Source organism: Lissotriton vulgaris, chromosome 3_1 (genome assembly GCF_964263255.1).
Source record: "Lissotriton vulgaris chromosome 3_1, aLisVul1.2, whole genome shotgun sequence".
In the NCBI taxonomy this organism is placed as follows: Eukaryota; Metazoa; Chordata; class Amphibia; order Caudata; family Salamandridae; genus Lissotriton; species Lissotriton vulgaris.
The window spans coordinates 175,248,799-175,269,199 of record NC_141689.1 but is presented as its reverse complement, the minus strand read 5'-3'; positions in this window follow the sequence as shown (position 1 = coordinate 175,269,199).

The window sequence follows — 20,401 nt, the reverse complement described above, 5'->3', positions numbered from 1 at the left end:
CTTACATTCCCCGCCCATAGTTCCCTCACTTTTTTTTCCCCCACTTCGACCACTGGTTTATAATCAGGAAAAGGGGTGGGGAAAAGCAGGGAACAGAAAGGGGGAGAACGAAACAGAAAGAGGGAACAGATATTGAGAGAAAGAAAACAAACTCAGAGAATAAAGAAACAAGACGAAAGAAAAGTAAAGAACGAGAGAATAGAAAAAGGAACACAGGAAAGAAAAATAATAAGGAATTGATGCGAATGGAAACAATGAAAGGAAGAAGGAAACAAAGAATGAAAGAAAGGTAGACGCAAAAACAGTGTACAGATGCAAAGTAAGAATTCTAATAATGACTAGCATTTTACACTGCACTTCATACCCACTTCTGCCAAGTATAGTGATAGAATTATTACGCCTCACCACTTTCAAAGTTCACCAGCCGCCACTGATACTGAAGCATCTGCACCTTTGCAGACCACTTGTCTATTCAAAAAATGTTTAAACTGTACTCCGGTAATGTTTGCCAACCTTCCAGATTACCACTCTTCTCTAAATATTACTTTTAATTGCCTACTCCCACCTTTTGTGGCCTTCTATTGCCCTTTGGAGACATCAACCTGCTACACCAGCAGCCACAAAAAACATAAATTGTGTTTATAAAGAAATTCTGACAATGCACTTCATATCCACAAGCCATTCTCAATCTCCGCCTACGCATAGTAGGTACAATCTGCTATTTTACTTTGATACCTGACTATAGCGTAAAATAATTTGTTCTTCAGAGTAGCATACTAATCTAATAAAAAATATATATTTTATCTTTCTTTTTATCTCTTTTCAAAGTGAAGAAGCTCTTTTGATGCTGTGCATACCAGGGGAGGGGGCATAGCACGGAGCGAGAATTTATGCCAAAGTTCAGCCGCTTCATTTAAAAACTCTGATGAAAAAATCGAAGCCTCTTACATTTTTAGGACCTGCTTTGAATCAATCTCTATTTTTATGGGCATAAAGAGAGTAGTTAAAAAAATAGGATTTATTCCAAATGCATCTCACCGCTGAAGAGACACTGAGTTTCCCAGGTCCATTACAGGGGATACATCCAGGCCGGCTACAATGCATGATCAATCTCCTATTTCATTAGTTTATTCTTGGTGTTAAAAAAGGAAAAACGATTGATCCTTGTTTTACGTGATACAGAAACATCAATTTATTTTCTAATGATGCCAGGAGAGAATCAATCTCATTTTTCATTACACAGTTTCTGAGCTATATTGATCTTAAGAAAAGAAATAAGAACTGTGTTTCAAAATTAAAGTTGTTTTGTGAGTGTTTTTTAGTTTACGGATCCTACAAGCGCATTCCAATATTGCAAGTCTTACATATTTCAAATCCCCCGCGACCAAAGTTGTGGAACAGCAGTGCTTTTTCCTTTTAATATAAACTTATCCATTTCTGTTCTGATAATAGATCTTTAACCTTTGGAGAGTAGCTGACTGAATCCTATGGATTTAAGAAACAGCAAAATCATGCCCAAAGACACTCATTTTATTTTATTAATGTAATACATGTAAAGTGCCGTGATTCTTCTGCTTCTAAGCACTTCGGAGTTCACAATGCTCTGGTGAGATGAAGAGGTTGAAAAGATGGATAATAATCTTAGACATACAGACATTCAGTAATAGCCCAAGAAATTAAGGTATAGCATTTCAAATGAGTGAATGAGGGAGTACAAGATGGACATGGGCTAAATAATGTGTGGACACACATACAAATGAATGACAGATTCAGAGTCTATTTACATTTATCCACAGTTTAAAACAGTAAACCACCTTAACTTAATAATAATTTACCATTAAAACTACTATAACATGATAAAACATTTCTTAAATCATATTGACATGTTCTAAAAAAGCATATCATAAACACACTAAGGATCCAGTGGGAAAGACCCTATACCAAAATGTCTACTGCTCCCTATCTATATATGTATCACACAAGAAGTACGTCGGGTAAAATTTGGTTAATAGTGAGGCTGTCCGCAAACTGGTAGCAGTGTAAGTGTCGAACAAAAATGTTCCAATTATTGTGCAGGAGAGAACCGTTTTCAGGACAATAACCTTCACTCACCCAAAGGTGACATGCTTCATCATTAGGTTCCCTCCCCAAACCAAGGTTGCAAGGTCATTGGTGTGGGCTACTACTCCTTAAAGATCCTTTGTGTGTTTATGATATTAGTATAGCAGGCTCGCTGTGGGTCCTGATCCTGGCCCTTCCACTCCCCCAATTCTTAAGACACGAATTCCAGGTTGCGACAGCACTTCCGAAACACAACTAGTCAATCATGGCGGACAGTGTGGGCCTGGCTTTTGATGAAACTATGGTACAATCCATCCTTCAGAACCCACGCATTCTAGGCACGACACTGACATTAGCCTCCACTCAGGCAGAGGAATGGACTAAAGTGTGCAACCTCAAATTAACAATTACTGCCGTGCATGTTCCCGTCCTCCCCAGAATACCTATGAGGGAATATAGCCCCACAGGGCTTAGTGGTGACAAATGCCCCCAGATTATTTCTAGAGAACAAGATAAAAAGAAAACTGGTCCTTGATCTTCTGGAGAAGTACAGGAGGCTAGCTGATCCTATTGATTAACACAGCCAAGGGTTTTGCTAATCAATTGCTCATAGAGATCCAACAACTAGAGTCCCAGATAATGTGCTCAGTATAAACAAAATCCTTCAAGAAGAAGTTGGAAGAGGTTATCAAAACTCTGAGTGAGACAAGAGGAGGCATCTTGAAATACAAAATCAATAAACTTAAAAAAATATATGGAAAGATTCTCGTATGAAAGAGTCTATCCCAAATAGCTGATGATTAGCAATCACTCCTGACTAAGAAGAATAATAGAAGAGAGGCAAGAGGCTGGCGACAGGGGACAGATCAGTGGACCTCAGATTCAGATGAATGGAACAACACTGAAGATTCGTACTCCGGGGGCTCCAACAGCTCTTTTCAAATCAGACCGAGAAAACCAGGATGGAGGGATTTATATCCAGGGCCACAAAAACTACCTCTACCAGGCCCTTAGCCTGGCGTACCCATCAACAATTTCTTCCACGCACTTTTGGAGGTCAAGGTTACCTGCCTTTTTTAGCACAGGGCCATGTCAGAGGGAACAGAAGAAGAGGAAACGGGCCAGCACCAGGAAACCAGCTGGGCACCCAGAGGGTCCAGTAAGACCTATCTATCAAACAACCCTTGATGCAGAGCATGATGAGCGATCCATCCCCATCTACGAGCACAATACCGACTTAGTCGTCAATCTCAGCAGCAAGATATTGACCCCTTTGGTGATGTGTGCTCTCAATAAAGGATTGAGTTTTGTCTCCACCCATTTTGGAGACTATTTCATCACACACATAGAACTATGTCAATTATTTAGGAAGGTCCTCCTCTCCTTCTTTTTTGACAGTACGGAAACAACAATCTGGAGAGGGATATAAACAGAGGCCTGAGGAACAAATCCACCTTCATTCTACCTCTGCACTTGATTCCTCTTGAAGTAGCGACCTTTGAGAAATCAGTTAGTAAAGATTTTGAAAAACTCAGAGCTTTTGCCAAATTCCCATTCTTCAACCTCTCCCAGGAGGATCAACACTGCTTACAACAGCTTGGATCTGACTATCATCAATAAACCCGCGGATAAAGGTGGAGCGACAGTAATTGTGGACCAAAAACCTAAAACAATGAATGTTACCGCCAACTAAATGACAGCAGATACTATTAACGACTTTGAGTGGACTTAACTACTAGACTACCATCCGCAATCAAAACCTTGGTGTAGAGAGGGAGAGATGCAGGCTGGATCACGAAGAGCGAATCTGAATTTTTGGTGCAGGGTTACCCTACGGCCCCCTTTTTCTATATCTTACCAAAAATACACAAATCCACCAGAGCGCCATCAGGAAGACCAATCTTTTCTGGGATTGGGTCATTAGTGGAACCCCTCTCCCTATTCATTCATTGATTCCTAGGTCCGATGGTTAGTGAGATGCCATTGTATCTCTAGGATATAAAACGCATACTTAACATACTTGAGAATATCTCCTTGGATACAAATATACATCTGATATCCTCCCTCAATGTGGAACCTCTATAAACCAACATTCCACAGGATGACATTTTACTGATGTAAATGATTTGACCCCCATCTCATTTGTGTTGGACTATGTGACTATTGCCATGAAAGAAAACTTCTTTCAGTTCCAAGAGCAACAGAAGTGGCAAGTGACCGGAACTTCCATGGGCAGCACTTTGCCCCGAGCATGTTGAACTTGTACATGCAAAGCTTTGAGTCTAAACATATCTACCCTTCTGACAACCCATACTCTACTAATCTCAAAATGTGGAGGAGGTATATAGACGACATACTAGTGGTGTGGGAATGCACTGAAGAATCTTTACAGACATTTCCGTCTGGCTGAATACAAGGAATCCCCATTTGAGATTCACTTGTGAATATAGTAAAACATCACTTCCTTTGCTCAACCTTTGTCTGTACCCCAAGGATGGAGGGATTTGCTCAGAATACAGGAAACTGATGGCACACAATTCCCTCTTGTGTTATGACAGCTTCCACCCATGTGCTTTTAGGAAAAATTTGCCAGTGGGACAACTCTTAAGGATCAGGAGGAACTGCACTGACATAGCAAAGTTTAAAGAACATGTGGAGACATGAAGCATCCATTTGTCCAAAAGATTGTACACTGAAAAACTCATATACAAAGCGGCCAAAAGGACCAGGAATAACAACAGAGAGGCCCTCCTAGAGACAGATCCCAAAAGCCCCAAGGACAGGCTTGTCTGTGTCAGTACCTACAGCCACTTAACCAATACCCTCAAAGGCCCAAAATTAAGAACTGCCCATCCTCAATACGGGGTACAAAACTTTTTACCAAACCCCCTTTTGCGCTTAAGCGCAGCAGGAACATCGGGACATCTTGGTACACATGAGATCTCCTGCCTCCTCCTGTAAGTTGTACCAGAACACCATATGGTCCCTTCCTCCTGTTGAAGGCCATCTTCCCTATGGTGCTTGCTTGGTATGGCCGTATACAAGCTCTGCCACGCAGATAGATCTAGACCTCAAGACCCCACAGGAACTCGCACCTTTACTAACTGCAACACTGAAGGAGTAATACACCTCATATTGTGCCCCTGTAAATTCAAATATGTGGGAATGACTACCAGCAAAATCAGAATTAGAATAGTAGAACATCTTGGCTCGATAAGACGTAAGAAATACAACACTAAGATGAAAAGACTCTACCTAGACGCTGGGCATACAGAATATAAAATTGCATGAACTTTCATAAATAAACCTGCTACGTCCCACTGATTGGCACCCATGAATCAGTCCTCTTATGCAGAGAACCATGGTGGATTTTTAGGCTCCGCTGTGAAAAAAATGGACTGAATGATGAAATCCCAGCACCACTTTCGGACATTAGGCCATAGATACACCCTACACCAGGTTTCCCCACTGCTGAACATGCACCTGCCTGGATACACTCTGCACCAGATTGCCCCATCGCTGCACCAACACCTGCGTGGATGGTGGCATCCCTTTTTGCCTGGGCTCTGGGAGCATAAGGTCGACCTTAGCCCCCACTTTATGAGCAAGTGACTTTGTCACTGGCTCTTTTAGGCCCCAACTCATACGACTACAGCACTTCACTCAGCATGGCATTACCTTTTTTCTGCTCTGTTATCTCCTTTTTAACCTGTCCATTCTGAACTGTTTAATTCTACCAGTCCCTTGACGACTGGGGCTTTCCTCTCTTGAATGCATTTTGACAACTTCTTTATCTCACAGTTCCTCAACAGTGGAACAACATGTCTCATGACCTCGGGCACGCCTGACGCCCTCAATGGCTTTACGTCATGAGCAGCACTTTATTTGAGTCCTGTCCCTGTGTGCGCCTTTCGCTCTCACTGCAACACCCGCAGTAGATGCATGGATGTTTTCAAGGTAAGCCCAAGACCCCGTGCCCCGCGTCTATCATGATGCCAGTGCACTCCTTAATGCCTAGGGACTTGCATACATCTTAAGGGCCTGCAATCTCTCCTCCAGTTACACACATTTTCCTACCGTTCCACACATATTGACAGAATAATGTAAATGTCACTCTCAGCTCCACCAGGGCAGCCATTACCTTTGGTTCATTTATGTATTCTTTATGGTTGGTTGCACCCTTTTGTAGGCTGACCGGTGTACCAGCTTTCCTACGAGCCCCTTATACATGATTCACACCAACTCCCTTCTCCCGGTACCTGTGTGCCCATAGGGTTCCGGGTGGTGAGGAGGTAGGACATCATCCACGGGTGGTCATCAACGTTATGGATAATACACCACACCTTCTTCAGGGACACATTACACTGCCAGACAGTACTATTCTTTTAGGACATAATTGGGGATGTCCCACAGAGAAACCTTTCTTATTGTAAAAAAGCTACACAAAGCCCCCGCCCCTCCAGCTGCACCGGACACCTCAGGTCAGCGATGCATGAACAGGCAGAGTACTTCTCCACCAAAGTACAGAACATCCTTTAATGCCTACCCCAGAGTGACTATGAGTGTGACATTACAAGCGAGCTCACGGATCTGGGTTTGCATGTAATTGAACATTTGTTGGAGACCTTTGCGTCGTTACCCCAAGGAATCACTTTTAACCCTTCTGTCCTCTGTCACATTTGGGTCACCTAGGGATCCGGAACAACACAATATCCTGAAAGTGGTAGCACCAATAGTTGCCCCTACAATCATCGACCTGATCAATGCCTCACTTTCCACAGGTACGGTCCACCCAAAATGGAAAAGGACTATGGTGAAAACGTGGTTAAAAAACCCCAATCTGGATCCTGCCGACTTGGGCAGTTATCGCCCCATCTCTCTCCTTCCGGAAATCAGCAAGATTGTGGAGAAATATGTAATCACACACTCTCCATTTTTCTTGAATCCCATGACCTTGCTCCATCCCGCCCAAACGGGATTCCACCCGCGCCAAAGCACTGAAACTGCCTTGTTGGCCGTAGTGGAAGAATCTGGAAAGATTCTTGATTCAGGAGGGTCCTCAGCCATAATACGCCTCAACCTTAGCGCGACCTCCGACATGGTGAACCCAAACATCCTGGTTCACCATCTCAGGAGCGCAGAAGTAACTGGCACAGTGTTTCAATGGCTGCGTTCTTTTCTGGAGGGACAATTCTTCCAGGTATTTGAGGATGACATCACCTCAAAACCCATCTCCTTACAGTGTTGAGTCCCTCAGGGTTCATCATTGAGCCCGACTCTTTTTGATGATTACATGGCCCCACTGGCGGATATTGTAGCCCCCTTCGGGATCCCCATGGTAATGATACACAACTGGTCGTAGCGCTGAACCATGCAGATCAGAGGTCCAATGGCCTTAACCCATGTCTTGAAGAATTTTCTAAGTGGATGGGTATGTCACATCTAAAACTCAACTGCGAGAAAACCGAGCTCATGATTCTCGGCAAACCTTTAAGCTTTAAATCTAGCACAATGTGGCCAGCGTGCATGGGCCCAGTACCTGCCCCAAAAGCCGATATAAAGAGCCTTGGCATCTGGCGGAAGACCGCGGCCACATGCTAGGGCCTGCTCAGAATGGCCCGAAAAGTGCTTCCCCTTCTGCCCTTCCTAGCAAAAAAGTGCTAGTCCAATCACTAATACTCTCAAGGATAGATTATGGCAACGCTCTATATTTAGGCACCCCAAACTCAGTAGTTGCAAAACTTCAGACTCTATACAATTGCTCAACTAGACTGCTGATGGGAGTTCTCAATCGCTGTGCAGCAAAACCTGCACTACACTCCCTCCACTGGCTTCCGGTGTAGGAAAGAATCAGCTTCAAGGCCCTCTGCGTTGTCCATAAATCCCTGCAAGGGAATGGGCCACCGATAAATTTAGCCATGATTCGCCCCGGTAGGGCTAACTGGAAATTGCGCTCGGATGAGCTCCATTTTGTAGGGGTCGCTAGGATCAAGAAAGCCAGAAGTCGGCTTTTTTCGTATAATGCCGCCAGGTTCTGGAATACTCTACCACTGTACCTTCGCAGGGAATATAACCATATTGCTTTCCAAAAAGAGCGAATTACCTTGCTCTTCCCTTCAGGTTCTGTCTCCTCTAGTACTGCTCAGCTCTGGGATGCTCCCGGGTAGCCATGCACTATGCAAATGTATTTTCATTCATTTCATTCATTCATTCATTTAGATGCTCCCAACATTAAAAAAATAAAAAAGTTCCTCAGTTCCTATTTGTCTCAGGATCGCAACCTGACACCTTTTATGCTCGGTCTCCATAGTTAACATGATACGCCCACCCTCTCGCTGATTAAATTGTACTCCATTTCCATATGGGTTTATTAATAACATTTGCATGAAAATGTTGTGACGAGTGTCTCCAGTTTTATCTCAACCCAGCTGTGCAAAAGTGGTGTCACCACATTGGCTGGAGAGTGGATTCTCTATGTCCCCATTTAGGTAAGATGAAGTTATGAATTCTTTTAGTGGGGACAAATATACAGTCAATACCTCACTGTCTCTTTTTTATAGAGACATTTATTAAGATATTTTTGAAAATGCAGCTTGACAGAATCACTTTAATATGACTAATGGGTAATTTGTCCATTTATTTCAGAAAGACAGTGGATCCACAGCATCACGGGCCATTGGTGTATCTGAACAAGCTACTAAATTGGTGGCTAAGTATATATATATATATATATATATATATATATATGTTTTTCTACTTGCCTAATACATTTCTTGCATGAAACCCTGGGTGTCCGAGCCTCTTCCTTATCAGGAGGTTTGTTTGGAGAGAAGATTTAGGTTTACTGTTTGCCTGACTCAGACCGCCCGTGAGGCAGCCGAGGATCTCTTTACGGGTACTGGTGGAGGATATATATATATATAAATATGTATATATATATCTATATATATATATATATATATATATATATATATATATATATATATATATATATATATATATATATATATATATATATATATATATATATATATATATATATATATATATATATATATATATATATATATATATATATATATGTATCTTTTTCATTTGTGCCGAGTGACTATTTACTTGGTCCTGAGGAATGTCCCAGAACTTAAGGGCAGAAACATGTTGACCTACTGTAGGAGTATATTTGTTGATAACCCCCAGACCTGCTCTTCTTTTAATCCTGTCCCAGAAGATCAGGAAATAAAGGTTATTTTGCCTTCTGTAGACAATTTTACACTTTTTCTTTCGCTTTTGCATTTTGCCCTTTACTCACTCCACTCTTGCTCTTGAGATTCCTAAAACACCTCGGCTCCTCCTCATCCTTTGAGGAGTTGTATCACACACCAGTGGCCTTGCAGACTTTGTGTGAAAAGGGAACCCAAAGATGAAGCATGTCACCTTTGGGTGAGTGAGGGTTCATGTCTTGAAAAAGGTTCCCTCATGCATAATAATCAGAACATTTTTGTTTGACACTTGGGGCACATGCATGAAAGTTAAATTTTGTGATTATCAAATAGCAATTTTTAGGAAATCCAATGCATCAAAACAGGCTGCAATTAGCGATTCTCTAATTGGGATTCCTTAAGAATCACAAACTCAATTAGGGAATCGCTATTTGCTATTGCTGCTCAATTCTTTTCCTAGGTCTCAAGGCTCATGGGTAGGAATGGTCTTGCATTTGCTAAATTGCGATTACCTAATTGGTAGTCACAAATTAAGTATTGCAAAGGCAAGGGTGCCCGGGGGCCTAAGGTACCTCTAACAAACATGTATGGCACACACATGCATGTGTGTGCCACATGGCACTTTGAAAAATACAGTTTTGTGCATTTTTCAAAGTATACACATATTAGCATCAACATGAAGTTGATGCTAATTAGTGTTTCCTAAATGCACAGTTCGCATTTAGGAAAGGATTCTTGCATATGCATTAGGGAATCACAAATAGCAATTCCCTATTTGCATTCGTAATTTAGGTAATCTCAAGAAATTGCGATTACCTAAATTGCAAATCTCAAAAACTTTTATGCATTGCAAAACGCCATTTTGCAATCCCGAACAGCTGATTTTTGCAAATCGCACTGTTTGCGATCGCAAATACCTGGATGCATGTGCCCCGTATACTACTATCAGATTGCGGACAGTCTCTCTCTTTTCCAAATTTCACCAGACATACTTCTTGTCTGATACATACTAAAAAAGCATAGACCAACCATGACAGCTTTCCAATATAAACCGAATAAACTAAAGTAACGTTTTAGCGTCAGTAGAAAAATATAGTCTTATTCATATATTTATTCAACAGTGGAGTTTTGTAAAGTTGGTCATGTAATCTTGCAATTACTATAAAAAGATAGTTTGGAAACTGGAGAGGTGGGAAGTTAGAGCCCAGTCCCCTCACTCTCACCCACCAAATGCTGGACAAGTTTATTGATAGGCAGGGTTGGTTTTATGATAAATGAGCCGGTTCCAGGCCCATAGCACATGATTCAGAGGAGTGCATGGAGATGACCTAAGATTAATAGTACTTGTTAAGCTTCTCCAGGCTGTCCATAATTCTTCCATTCCCTTAGCTTAACTACATTCCTCTTTCACTCCTTCCTTCTCCCAACCCCAACCTTCCCTAGGCTCCTAAGAAACAGCACCACCGCTCTCACAATTTGGTGTTCAAAATATAAATCCTGATAGAGTAGAGATGGGGAAAGGGTTATGGGAATGTTAGACCAGGCATCCTTGGCATGTTTTTTCCCCTATTTTTGGCCGTCACCTCCCCCGTTTTGCTGTATTTCTTTTTTCTAGCTTTATGACTGTGCAGACTTTACCACTCCTAAGCAGTGCTAAAGTGCTAGAACTCTCTCTTTAAAAGTAGGGATGGGTGGAACACGCATAGTTTCACTCCATGGAATTACATGAAAACTCTGAGCTATTCCACAGAGTTTCACGAATGGGGGAAAGTCAGCAAGTTGCATTGATTTTTCGCGCTGGGATCTTGTTCTGTGCTGCAAAATCAGTGCGAATGACACCACAATGCTCGTCAGAAAGCACTACTTCTTCGCTACAGCTCAAGTAGATTTTCTACTTGAGCGGCAGCTTTGTCACCGTGAACAGTTACGAGCACCTATGACTGACTGCCTGCATTGAGAAAATAGCACTAGGGGACGCCAATTTTAGCTCGCCAACTTACCGTTGGCAAATCGTGAGCGAGAAAAACCTCGGCCACGCAGCGGTTTACATAGTTTGTCTGGAACTCTGCGTTACAAGCATAATGCAGAGTGGCCAAAAGTCTGGAAACTCTAATTGACATATTTAATTTACATATAAGTGCTTAGTAAAGTCACATTACCTGTTTCACTTTAACTGTAAGTTAAATGCTACCTTTGGGCCTGCAGCACTGATTGTGCCACACACTTAAGTAGCCCTTTAAACATGTCTCAGGCCTTCCATTGCAGCCCATGTGTTCATTTCAACTTTGCATAATAAACTTCTTGCCAGGCTCAAACCTTCCTTTTTAATACATATAACTCCCCCCAATGGTAGGCCATGGATAGCCCAAAGTTAAAAAGAAACAAGGGAACCCACAAGGTAAATAAGGACCTTGTGTATCAGTTATATATTAGAACAGTGGTGCTTATATAGTGCAAAAATGAGAAAGATAAATATAGACTGAAATCAGTGCTTTATTTGGAGTGTCCAGCCGGACATTCAATTTGATGAAATAATACATTCAGGAGAATACTGTGAACAACACAACAATATAGTGGGACACAATCCTGAATCCTACAAAAACACTTGACAAGCTTAGTACAAACAGTAAATGCACTTCTTTTAACAGTGGATTCATGTGCATGCTGTTTACATGGGTCGACGACGTTTTGACCCTTTCAAAGCAATAATAGGATCATCAGGACAGTAATTAGTTCAAGCCTGAGTTTAGAAATTGCCTGTGGAAAATAGGAAAAAGGAGGAAGGGTTATAGAGCGGCTAATACTCAATGCACTTCTTAGAACCTACTATGTTTAGACCGAGTATGCCACTCCAGTGAGTGGAGCAAACGTGAATATTCATAGTGACTCAGGCATGTTAAGGAGCAAAACATGTATCGGAGCGGTGTGAAGTGTGCAGTGGTGTGCTATCTCGGTGCTTGTGACGGTAGCAGATGGCTAAATACCGAGTGGATGAGGTGTACAGTACAATTGTGTCTATGAAACATCCATGCTGTCAAGGTTGAAGGATTTGAGTGCCTAAGCTTGCAGAGGTATGCGTGTAGAAATTATGAGCAAGAGAACCGGTGTCGTGGCGGCAATTCAAAAGTGACCGGCAAGAGAAATGCCCGGTATGGAACCAGCCTAAATTAATCGGTGTGAACCATTTGAAAAGGCTCTGCATAGCATTCAGTAGCCAGCGACCTTATAGTGGAACTGACCTTGGATCATGTGCAAACACAGTCTGGGAGTACAGGGCGATCCAGAGGATTCCCGAGCTGTGCACCGCAATTTGAACTAGTGGACCAAAGAACCGGGTAAATGGAATGCGGATTGCGTGCCTAGTATCAATATCGCGCACAATTTGTAAGACTACTCACCATAAGAAGGGATCATTTGTAGAAGCATACAAAGGTATTTGATACAAGGGAATTCCTACAGCGTGGCAATGCACTACAGGGGAAGAGAAGAAAGTGCAGTATGAGGCCATGTGCTTGCGTCGTATAGGGAGTGAAGGCCCTTGAGAAGTGAGGGTTCTTACAAATAGGCCGTGAAGTCCAGGGAAATTCCTCTTGGATACTCGACGGCAACCATGCCCCTTGCATTTATAGCAGTGAGCGTGTAACATGTAATTTGCGAGGACCGCAGCCTTCTTGGGTGTGGTTGTAGAAATCAAGGAAAGACTCATGCAAGACGCGGAAAGGCAAGAGCGCCAAGTATAAGGTAAAGGGTTCATGAAGGAAATACTTTTTGGCAAAAATGATAAATAACCAATTATCATAGAACTTGTAGTAGTGGGCTAGGTGAATTCCTACAGCCTTATTCGAAGCTAGATTAACAAGTGGTCAAGAGAATTATATTTCAAATGTACCATAAGGGTCAGCAGGCAACAGCAAATTATTAGAAAAATACCCACAATGGTGAGGGCGATGGCGATTTCTAAACTCAGGCTTGTACTAATTACTGTCCTGATGATGATCCTATTGTTGCATTGAAAGGATCGAAACATCGTCGACCCATGTAAACAGCATGCACATGAATCAACTGTGTTAAAAGAAGTGCATTTACTGTTTGTACTAGCTTGCCACAATTTACATTTGATAAGCTACCCTTGTCTTGCCTGAAATGCCTTTTTGTTTTGTAAATGTCATGTGTTTTTGTAGGATGCAGGATTGTGTCCCACTATATTGTAGTGTTGTTCACAGTATTCTCCTGAATGTATTATATCATTAAGTTGAATGACCGGCTGAGCCCTCCAAATATAGCACTGATTTCAGTCAATATTTAGCTTTTTCATTTTTGCACTATATAAGGACCACTGTTCAAATATATAACTGGATAGCACAAAGAGCAGGGTGCATTGAATTTAAACATTTAGATTTGTACTTTCAAGTTTTATATATCCTGGTAGTAAACAACTCTTTTCTCTACTGCAAGGCATATCTCTCCTATATGATAACATAGGAGTTACCTTATTGCATTTAATAATCTGTAATTTCCAATTGGGAACAGGTGACCAGTTCATGTTTGGTATCTTTTGAATCCCTGCTGTGGGGACCTCCTGCATGCTACCCTCTTGCCGGAGTCTGAAGGGCTGCACCTGCAACTATTGACCCCAGGACCAACAGAGTCGCTCCAAGGGCTACTTGGCTGACCTCCTAACTAGAGCCTCAGGTACAGAAGGCTCCAACAACCTGAAAACCCAGCACCTGGACTCTGGCATCTGTGAGTCGTATTCTGCCAAGTGGCATCGCAGTACTGGATCCCTGCATCCCTGACGCAGGCCTTCACATCACAAATCCCTTGCCAACTGCAGCCTCGACGACAATGCATGTTCTCACATCGCAAACTCCCAGCTTCTCAGAACTTACGTACCGCCTCGGCTCTGCAACCCATCCTTGATGCTGGACTTCGCATCGCAAGTTCTTGTCGATGGAATCCTCAACAACAATGCAGTAACTTGAATTGCAGCTTTGCAGCTCTTCGGAACCTATGCATCACTTCAGCTGTGTGACGCATCCTTGGGGCAGGACCTTGCAACCCTCTGCAACCGGAATTTAAGATACTCTTGTTCAGCGTACCTAGCTAGATCCCTGAAGCCAGCCTGAGCTCCATTGCGGTCAATCTGAACTTGTGACTTCTTCCTGGCCTAGCATGAGCAGACATCCACAGTTGGCGCTTTTTTCTTTTTGGTGCTATTTTCACTGACATTTTAAAACTTGCAAATCTCTGGTTATACTGATTGAATTGTTGTTGTTGTTGTCTTGATTTATTCATTAAAATGTACTCTATTGTCTAAAGTGTGTGCAATTTTGTGTTGTGTTTTTACTTTACTACTGTTTGAAGTGATATGTAAATACTTTACACATTGCATGCATATTTTACACATTGCCTGATTGCTCTAAGCCAAGCTAGCAGACGGTTGAGCACAGGTTAATTTGAGTTTTGGTTGTTCTACACCCTGGCAAGGATTGTGGCTGCTGCTTGAATAGGGTTTCACCCCCCTCAAACAGTAACACAATTTCTCACAGGGAAGAAAAGAAAGGTGGGGATCAGGATAGGTAGCAATCTGGCCCTAACTTACGCTGTGCTGGAAAAGTTTTGTTTTCAAGTTCTTGCTGAACTGCATATGACTGCAGCTCGATCGGATGTTTAAAAATCCTTTGCCCTTTGGACTCCAAAGATTTTCCTTCTGCTTTAGCTGTTCAAATTTTCTTTTGTGTTCTTTTGTGTGTTATAGTTGGGTGGGAGTGTCTGAAGGTACGCTGGCCCACTTCCACATAAACCTTTGTGTGTTACAGAGAGAACCGTACATTCAATTCTGAATCCACTGGGAGCCCATTGAGAGATTTCTGGGCATAAAGAAAGAAAAGAGGTGCAATAGTTCTTCCCTTTTTCAATTGTAAGAAAGGGTAGCCCTAAGTTCAAAGGCCAGTCTCCTTCAATAAGCCTTCATTCATTTGCCTTGCAGCCTTCAAATTTTCTCAGTACACAGTTAATCCTCTATTTGCTAAAAAGTCATTCATTTTGAATTCACACTGCTGGTAATAGCTCAAAATGTTACTTCATAAAATCTGTACAGTATATTCCAAGACGCGCATTCGGAACGCTATAACTCAAATCCTAGGCAGTTGAGGATTTATTGCAGATATAACAGTTTTATGACAACAATAATATAAAAATGCCCTGAACAAAAAATGTAGGTGAACACTCAGACCAATATTCACCATAGGTCAGAAACCACAGGAATATTCGAGATGTGCCACCTTATGCTTTATGAATAGGTGTAATAGAGTGTCTGATGTGGGCTTCTATATTCGTTGTTGTTAGACCCGGCACCATTGGCGTGGGTCTCCCTTCCTCTTTTTGATAGATTGCCTCCTCTGTTTTTGATATTTGCTGGATTAGATGCTCAGGGCACTGCACTACTGCCGTCCAGGGTGCAGTGTAAGTGCTCCCTGAGTAAAAGAATGAAGATTTGTCATTCCCTGATTGGTATATTTGATTTACTGTCAGACCCTCGTATAGTGCACAAGGTGTGCCCAGGGTTTGTAATTCCGAAGCTACTGGTGGGCTTGAAGCCCCGGTTGTGCCACCCACCGGAGTGGCTCGTAAAGTAGGACTCGGGCCTGCCACCGTAGAGCGCCGTACGCAGCCTGTGACGCTGTGTGACTCCGTGAATGCAACCACTCGCCTGTCGGTGAACCTTCCCTCTGTGACAGGTCAGTCACCCCTACAGAAGGCCTATGGGCAGGGTGCATTGTATGTAGGAGGCAGGTCATGCCGGAAACTGTGTGGCGTGACCTGGTAGTGAATTACACCAGAGCCTGTTTTTGACTATTGCAAGGCTACCCGTTCCCCGTTGTCCAGACTGGGCAGATTACAGCAACCTATAATCCGAAGTGACCCAAGGAACCAGGTAGAGAATCTAGTTTAGTATGCCTAAACTCAGAATCATAAGATGCACCTTTTAGGAAAGTTGATTTTAACATTCTGTGTTTGAAAATACCTTTTAGAAAGCAGCATTTTCTTGCTTGACCATCCAGTCTGCTTCTGCTAGCGCGTGTTTTGTGTGTCTGGGTTTGTGAGTGACAGGGCTGGAGGGAATCCAGGAGGTAGGGTGCAACAGTACTAGGCTGATCATCCTGAGAGTGGGGGGAGGAGTAGGTACCTGGGTCTGAATAGAGTTGGGCCATCTCCCACAATGTCGGCTCCACTCCCTGTGGTAAGTCTGAAGACCCTAGCCCGCCCAGACAAAGGAAGAAGACGCACACTGGTAGAATGCACCTGAAACCGGTTCTGACCAGGCAAAGGACCCTCTGCCGACAGAGGACAAAGGATTTATGAGTACAAATACTGGGGCCCTAACCCAGGTTGTTAGGATTACTTTGGGAACGAACAAGATGACCCTCTGCTGAGGAAGAGCACCAGGAGACCGCAGGATTTGTACTGCTCCTCTGCCAAAGCTCTGTAGTGGGTTAGCCTGTAGTGGTGTCTCTCGTGCCTAGGAGATGTAGAAAGGACCAAGGAAGAAACTTTCATCATCTTGCTAAATATTCTCCAAGGGCTAGAGCGAGCTAGCCTCCTGTTCGAATACGCAGAAATACCAACAACTTCACTCTGTAACTGGCTCTGAGATTGTCACCTGGATGGAGCCAATCATCGACAAGTGTGACAAAGCACTCATTAACTCAAAGCCATCAGCAACGACCTGTGGTTCCGGTACTGCCGTGACGTAACCTCCTCTCCGGTAAGGACTGAAGCTGCAGACTGTCTGCATCTGCATTCCGGGACCCACTGCATCGCTTTCCCCTGAAGCAAGGAACCAATGCTACTACGCACCACAAGACATCGCAGCTGCGTGACGCCGAGAAAAGCCTTTGTTTGTTTTTCTAGAGGTACTGTCCAGTGGGAGTCTAGTTGTGACTCCGGGCCCAACGTTGCGCTCCTCGCAGGTGGGTTGTACCCCGCAAACTCTTTTGTGCGTTGAAGTGATAACTCCTGGTGGGGTTATCCATTGCCAGAGACACTTGCAGCTAAAGCCTATTTATGAGTAACCGTAAAGCATATTTGTACTGTGGATTTTTGTCGTAAGGTCCTGTGATAATTATATAAAGCTACTTATTTTTGATACATTCCGGCGTGGTGTCCGTTTGTTGTGGTTCATCTATATTACTGCATGTGTTCACAAATGCTTAACACACTGCTTCTGAGATAAGCCTGTCTGCTCGTGCCAAGCTACCAAGGGGGTGAGCAGGGGGAATATTCAGCATGTAATTCTCTAGCCTTGACGTAGACGAACGGTCCTCATTTGACAAAGGTACATACCGTTCCCAACTAGAGACTCCGGGAATCCGATTCACAGAACTAACTTAAGATAAAATCCTAAACTTACTACTATTATGGTACTCACAGAAGGCACTTACTCATTTTGGTATTCACAGAAGGCCCTTACTCATTTCGGTATTCACAGAAGTTAGAAGTCATATTTTAGGACTCCTAAATGCCTTCGGTGAATACCAAAAGTCTTAAAGTTAGGATTTTTCTCAGTTTAGGAGCAGTAAACTGAGAAAAATCCTAACTTTAAGACTTTTGGTATTCACAGAAGGCATTAAGGAGTCCTAAAGTTAGGACTCCTAACTTTACTACTCCTAAACTGAGAAAAATCCTAACTTTAACACTTTCGGTATTCACAGAAGGCATTTAGGAGTCCTAAAGTTAGGACTCCTAACTTTACTACTCCTAAACTGAGAAAAATCCTAACTTTAAGACTTTTGGTATTCACAGAAGGCATTTAGGAGTCCTAAAGTTAGGACTCCTAACTTTACAACTCCTAAACTGAGAAAAATCTTAACTTTAAGATGTTCGGTATTCACAGAATGCATTTAGGAGTCCAAAAGTTAGGAGTCCTATCTTTACTACTCCCAAACTTGGAAAAATCCTAACTTTAAGACTTAAGGTATTGACAGTAGGCATTTAGGAGTCCTAAAGTTAGGACTCCTAACTTCAGTGAATACTGAAATGAGTAAGGGCCAGATGTAGGTAGGCATTTACCGGTCGGTAACGGCCGAATTCGGCCGTTACCGACCGGTAAATGCAATTTGAGATGTAGGGCCCTGTTACAGAATCGGTAAATTTACCGATCGGAAAATTTACCGATTCTGTAAAATACCGAATCGGTATTTTTTCTGATTCGGTAAAATTGATATGTAGGTGGGACTCTTTACAGAATCGGTATTTTACCATCAAATACTATTTGATGGTAAAATACCGATTCTGGTGTGCATGCACATGTGTGCATGCACACCGGTGCCATATGACAGGCAGACCTGCCCTTAGGGCAGGTATGCCTGCCACATGGCCCCCGAACCTTTTTTGGGGGTGCTAGAGGGTGTCAAAGTGACACCCCCTGCACCCTTGTCAGAATCGGTATTTACCGATTCGGTAAATACCGACCGGTATTGCCCTATTCATTCCTATGGGCTTAAAAGCCCATAGGAATGAATGGGGCATTACCGGTCGGTATTTACCGAATCGGTAAATACAGATATTTACCGATTCGGTAAAAGGAACATCTGGATGTTCCTACATATCCACCCATCAGATTTACCGATTTTTAATTACCGAATCAGTAAAATTCGGTAATTAAAAATCGGTAAATCTCATTTACCTACATCTGGCCCCTAGTGCCTTCTGTGAATACCAAAATAAGTAAGTGCCTTCTGTGAATACCAAAATGGTGGTAAGTTTAGGATTTCCTCTTAAGTTACTTCTGTGATTCGACCCCGGGTTCTAACATTGATGGTCAGCAGTTGGGATTTGGACTTGCATTTGTGACGCATGTACAGTGATTGGTGAACACTACTAGTGAGTGCAGACTGAAACGCCACCAGGTACGGAATAGAACTACTATCCATTGGAACTGTCAATTTTTTGCTATCATGAGCCGACCAGCGTCCATTGCTTCCCAGGATCTCGAGTTCGAAGAAGAGAAGTTGGAATGTTACAACGTCAAGCAGCTGAAGCAATTTTACCGGAAATTGAAGGCTGCGAACCCTGGTATCTCCAGGAAGGAGGAGTACCAAAATGCATTGATGGCCTGGGTTGAAGCACGAAATGCATCAGAGATGGTGGGAGAACCAACCGGGGATGGAGAACGGCAGCCGGATGAACCGTTGATTCCATACCGGTCAGGGGTACCGTCCCCGCCAGGCAGAACCATCTCTTCCAAGGGCCTGTCCCCCGCAGAGTTGAAGGACAGGGAGAGAGATCAGAAGCACAAACTGGAGATGGCCAAGCTCTCGATAGATGGTCAGAGGGACCTAGAGAATAGATGGATGTCCTTGGAGAGGGAGAGAATGCGATTGGAGCATGAGCAAATTTTGAGGGAGTTAGAGATCAAGGGGATGGGTCTAGAGCTCAATCCCTCTGGTGGCAGCGCACTGTCTGTGCCTGCAGAAAGCCAAGTCCACATTCTGATAGATGTGATAAAGGAATTTCACAGGCAGGAAGATATAGGGGAGTGGTTTGCAGCCTATATAAATTGCAATGATGGCCCACCGGGTCCCTGAGAAGGATTGGGGAGCGGGGTTGTGGGGTTGCTTTGTGAGTGATGGGAGGGATACGTTGTTAGACCTGCCCAGCGAGCATAGGATGTTGTATGACAACATTAAAGGTGCCCTGATGACAAGGTATGGTTTGACCCCAGAGATGTACAGACAGAGATTTGGAACTGTAGGAAGCTAGCGGCAACTACCTAGGTGGAGTATCAGTCATTTTTCTGCATAGCTATGGATGGTTGGGTGAAGGGTAGCAAGGTGGAAACATTTGAATAGCTCTATAACTTGTTTGCATGGGAGCACTTGTCTGCAAACTGTTTTACAGAGCTACGCCAGCATTTGATCGATAGTAAATTGTCCAAGCCAAGGCAACTTGCTGAGGAGGCAGACCGCTGGGTCAGCACCAGGGTCCACAAGGGTCACGTGGGTGACTCCGCCAAAGGAGGGCAGGGTCCCTAGCAGAGGGGTGGGGGGACAGGGGTAAACAGATGGAGTTTAAGAAAGGGCCCCAAAGTAATTCCCAAGGGAACCCAGGGAAAGGTT